Source organism: Colobus angolensis, unplaced genomic scaffold (assembly GCF_000951035.1).
Source record: "Colobus angolensis palliatus isolate OR3802 unplaced genomic scaffold, Cang.pa_1.0 Scaffold127, whole genome shotgun sequence".
NCBI lineage: Eukaryota > Metazoa > Chordata > Mammalia > Primates > Cercopithecidae > Colobus > Colobus angolensis.
Genome location: NW_012113919.1, coordinates 2,136,324 through 2,142,323, shown reverse-complemented (window position 1 = coordinate 2,142,323; position 6,000 = coordinate 2,136,324).

Sequence of the window (6,000 nt, the reverse complement as noted above, 5' to 3'; positions counted from 1 at the left end):
GCAGTGAGCTGAGATCCGGCCACTGCACTCCAGCCTGGACAACAGAGCAAGACTCTGTCTCAAAAAAAAATAAAAAAATTATAAAAGTATTAATTTGGGGAACTAATAAATGTCCATGAAATCTTCACAATTTATGTTCAGAGACTGCAATAAAGACAGGTGTAAAAAATTATAAAAGTATTAATTTGGGGAACTAATAAATGTCCATGAAATCTTCACAATTTATGTTCTTCTGTCATGGCTTCAGGTGGTCTCTCCATTTGGGGTCCCTGAAGAACATCAGTTCTTCAACCCTATGTAACAGTTTGGTTCACAGGGAACTTGAGTATCTTTTCATTCCACAAGCTATCTATCGTATTGGTCCATTACATTGATTACATTACACTGATTAGACCTAATGAGTATGAAGTTGCAACGACTTTAAATTTATTGGTAAGATATTTGCATGTTGGAGGATGGAAAATGAACTTAACTAAAATTCAGGATCCTTCTACCTCAGTGAAGTTTCTAGGACTCTGTTGGTGTAGGGCATGTTGAAATATTCTTTCTAAACTGAAGGACAGGTTGTTCCATCTGACCCCTTCTACAACCAAGAAAAAGGCACAACACCTAGAGACCTGTTTGGATTTTGAAGGGCACAGTCTCTTCATTTGGAGGTGTTACTCTGGCGTATCTACCAAGTGACCCAAAAAGCTGGTAGTTTTGAGTGAGGTCTAGACCAGGAGAAAAATTGCAACAGGTCTAGGCTGTTGTGGAAGCTGTACTGCAACCTGGGCATTATGATCCAGTTGATCTAATGGTACTTGGATGCTGTTTGGAGCCTTTGGCAGGTCTGTATATGTAAATCACAGTAGAGACCTTTGGGATTTTGGAGAAAGGCCCTGTCATTATCTGCATATAACTACTCATCTTTTAAGAGATAGATTTTATTCTGCTACTAGATCTTAGTAGAAGCTGAAGGCTTGACCATGGACCACCAATGTACTGTGATACTTGGGCTGCCCATCATGAACCGGATGTTACCTGACCCCCTAAGTCATAAAGTTGGGTGTGCATATCAGCACTCCATCATCAAATGGAATGGGTACACATGTGATCCAGTCTGAGCAGATCCTAAAGGTATGAGTAACTTAAATGAAGAAGTGGCCAAAATGCCCATGGTTTCTACTCCTGCTATGCTACCTTCTCTCTCCCAGCCTACACCTATGGCAACATGAAGCCTATCTTCTGATCAGTTCACAAAGGAAGAAAAGACTGGGGCCTGGTTTAGAGATGGTTCTAAACTATATGCAGGCCCCACTCAAAAGTGGACAGTTATAGCACTACAGCCCCTTTCTTAGATGTCCCTGGACAGTAGTGAGGTAAAATGTTTTCAATGGGAAGAACTTGGTCGGGGGAGGGGCACCTGGTTGTGCACCTGAGAGGAGATATGACTAGTTGTGTGATTATGTTGTATACTGATGGGCTGTGGCCAATGGTTTGGTTGGATGCTTATGGACTTGCAAAGAGCATGATTTGAAAATTGGTAACAAAAAATTAGAGGAAGAAGTATGCAGATAGACCTCTCTGAGTGGACAAAGGATGTAAATATATTCATATCCCCTGTGAATTCTCACTAAAGATTGACCTCAGCAAAGGAAGACTTTAATAATCAGGTAGATAGGATTATCTATCCTGTGCTTCTGAGAATACTAGTCAGCCTCTTTCCCTAGCTACTTCTGTCATCACCAAATTAGCTCATGAACAATGTGGCCAAAGTGGCAAGGATGAGTGTTATGCATGGGCTCACCAACATGGACTTCCACTCATCAAGGGTGACCTAGCCATGACCACCACGGAGTTCCCAATCTGCCAGCAGCAGAAAACAAGACTGAACTCCCCAGTATGGCACAATCTTCCTGGGGTGATCAACAAGCTACTTGGTGGTGGATTTATCCTATAGGACCACTTCCATCGTGGAATAAGGCAATGTTTTTTTCCTTACTGGAACAGACACTAACTCTGGATATGGATTTGCCTTCCCTGCATGCAATGTTTCTGCCAAAATTAACATTTGTAGACTCATTGAATGCCTTGTGTTATTCTACACAGTGAATACCATCATGATATTCTACACAGTGTTGCTTACGATCAAGGAACTCACTACTTGGCCAAAGAAGTGCAACAATAAACTCGTGCTCACAGAATTCACTGATCTTACCATGTTCCCCATCGTCCTGAAGCAGTTGGTTTGATGAAAAGTTTTGAAATCTCAGTTACAGTGCCAGCTAGGTGACAACAGCTAGCACTGCAGGGCTGGGAAAAAGTTATTTAGAAGGCTTCATGTGCTCTAAATTGGATCCCAATACATAGTACTCTTTCTCCCATAACCAGCATTCAGGGGTCCAGGAATCAAGGAAGGCAATAAGAATGAAACCACTCACAATTGACTCTAGTGATCTATTAGCAAATTTTTTATTCCCTGTTCCCACAACTTTATATACTGCTGGCCTAGTGCCCTTACTTCCAAAGAGAAGGATGCTTCCATCAGGAGAAACAACGATTCCACTGAACTGGAATGTAAGGCTGCCACTTGGCCACTTTGGGCTCCTCACGTCTCTGAGACAACAGGCTAAGAAAGGAATTATGGTGGTGGCTGGGGTGAATTACCTGGACTACAAAGGAAATATTGTACTATTATTCCACAATGTAGGTAAGAAATAGCATGTCTGAAACGCAGAAGATCCCTTAGGGTTTGTCTTACTACTATTATTATAAGGTTCTTGCGTCTGTTCGAACCCCGAGGGTGTGCCAACAGACAACACAAGGCGGTATGGAGTAATATGCTGTTTTAATGAGTGCCTGGGTGCAGACGGGCTGAGGCCTAAAATGGCGTCAGCCCCAAGTGAGGACAGGGCAAAGGTTTTATAGTCTCCTATAAACAGGAAGTGTCCTAGTCTGATATAACTACTGTGTTGTACCTGGATGGCCTCCCTCTGGATCTTCAGGGGTATGCGTCTTCTGGCCAGGATAGCTGTCTTCCTGCCCGCTCTCTTCCTGCTTCCGCTATCTTACTGACACATGCTGCTGATGCAAGTGGCCTTACACCTTGAGACTGGGCCTGAGAAGGCAGGAGTTACTCATGCCCTTAAACTTTCAGGTCCAGGGGAGAATCTTACAATTATGCCCTGTGATTAAGGTCTATGGGAAACTGTAATAACTCAATTCAGGCAAGACTATGAATAGCTCAGACTCTTCAGGAATGCAGCCTTGGGTCACTCCACCAGGTAAAGAACCATGACTGGCTAAGTTGCTTGCTGGAGACAAAAGGAACACAGAGAGAAGAGTAGAAGATAGTTATAAATACCAGCTACAACCAGGTGACCAGTTGTAGAAATGAGTACTGTAATTTCTTCTAAGTATTTTCTCCTGGTTTTGTCAGGAATATATCTGTGCAAATATGTGCATATATTAAGCAAATATCTGTGGTTTTGCTTCTCTCATTGCTTTATCATACATAATATTAATTGCATTTACATAAGTATTTGAGTATTGTTAATTTTATATAATTGTATTTAAGAAAGGGGATATCAAGAGAAGAGTAAACATCAGTCAAAGACTTTATCTCCTCTTCTAAAGACAGGACTAGTGAGTTTTGGTTTTACACAGCTTCATGTTATGCAAAACTAATACTTTATTATTGTTTTTATCTGGAGAGTATGACTTAGGAAGATGTATATGGATGCCAGTTGACAAGGGTTGGGCTTGTAAAGATTAATTTTAGGTGTCAATTGGACTGGAAGGAGTACCTAAAAACCTGGCAAAGCACCATGTTTGGGTATGTCTGTGAGAATGTTTCCAGAAGAGATTAGTGTGGGAGACTGGTGGATTTTCATTTCTTTTTCTTTTTATTCCCCTCTCTATCTTTCTAGGTCTGATGGATTAATTGGGAAAAGTCCATCTTCAATGTGGGTAGGCATCATCCAATCTCCTAGCAGGCCCAGAGAGAATAAAAACAGAGGAAAGGAAAAATACATTAATCTGTCTGCTGGAGCTAAGATATATTCTTCCTCTCTAGTCCTTGGACAACTCCATACTCTCTAGGCTTTGGACTTCAGGACTTACACCACTGACTTCCTACCAGACCCTCAGATTCTCACATCTTTGGCCTTGAACTGAGAGTTTACACCAACAGCTTCCTTGGCTTTGAGGCTTAGAGAGTTGGACTAAGTTATGCTGCAAGCATTTAAGGGTCTTCAGCTAGCAGATGGCCTGTTGTGAAAATTCTCAGCCTCTATAATCAATGAGCCAATTTATCTAACAAATTTCCTCTCACATCTCTGTCTTTCTCTTTCCACCTCCCCCTCATTGGTTCTGCCTCTCTGGAGAATCACGACTAATATAGAAAGTAAACAGCTCACAACCTGATGTAGATTATAATTGTTAGGTTGCAGACTGTTTTCCCAAAATTTATAATGAAGATCTAACCCCCAGTAACACAAAATATTACTGCATTTGAATATAATGTCTTTAAATAGTGATTAAGTTAAAATGAAGTTATTAATGTGAACCCATTTATGTTACTGGTATCTTTGTAAGAAGGAGGAGTTGGGCACAGACAAAAATATAGGGAAGGTCATGTGAAGATACAGTGAGGAGACAGTAATCTACAAGCCAAGGAAAAAGGTCTCAGAAGAAACCAACCCTGTAGACACTTCGATCTCAAATTCTAACTTCCAAAACTATGAGAAAGTAAGTTTCTCTTGTTCAAGCCAGGCAATCTGTGGTACTTTGTCATGGCAGCCCTGGCAAACTAATACACATAGTGAGCAGAAATAGCATACAGGATGGTCTAGTCTAGTGGAAAGATGTGAGGTCAGGTGTGCTATAGGCTCTGATTTCAGGAGGGTGCAAAGAAGCAAGCTTTAGAGTTTGGACTCTAAGATACACTGCTGAGTTTCTAATTTTAAAGAAAATAAGAAATGTGCTACATTTTTTTCAATGAAAGGAGAATCTCAAAAAATATAATAACAATAATTAACTGGGTACATAATGAGTCAAGTCTTAATTCTAGGAGTTGTCTAAGAGTCTTGAATAATGGGAATACCATAACATTAATAGAAGACTTAAAATGTACCTGACACTACTATTCAAATGTGACTTATGTAATTCTTACAACCCCATGAGGTATCCAATATGATGGTCAATTCTGTCTTACAGGTTGAGAAAAAACACGAAGAAGTTAAGTAAATTTCTCAAAGACGACATGTAAACGAAATGAAAAGGAAAAACCAGAGATTTTAACTCAGATAATCTGAATCTAAAAATCCAAACACCAACATATTTTTTCTATACTCCTTATTTTTCCAGTTTAAATCAGTGGAACAATTCTAGACTAGATACATGTTTTAGTTGATTCCATTGAAATTTTTACTTGTTGTTTTTGTTTAATTGTTTATATGTTATTATTATTGATTTGTATGTGTTCAGAAAATTTAACTCTCTAATATAGTTAGCAACCACTTTATAAATGTGAATACATATTACATTATGACTAAAAATCTTTAGAAATAATTTTTGCTGAATTATGACTTTATAAAGAAGGAAACTAATATCACACAGTTTGAATATTAGAGTAAGCAACAGAAACCAAACTGAAGAGGAATATGAAAATAAAATATTTGTTAATTTTTAAACCTTATGTTATGTTTATTACTGGTCATATTCTGAGAATTTGCAAACAAGGACAGTTTTCTCAAGTGGTATTTTAAAGCCACAAAATAAAGACGACATACAAATGACAAGCAGGCATAAGAAAAGGTGCTCGACATCATTGATCATCAGAGAGATGCACATTAAAACTACAATGATCTATATTTTCCAGTTAAAATGGCTTATAGCCAAAAACAAAAATAGGCAATAGCAAGTCCTGGTGAGGATGTGGAGAAAAAAGAAGTCTTGTACACTGTTGGTGGGAATGTAAATTAGTACAAACGTGATGGAGAACAGTTTGGAGGTTCC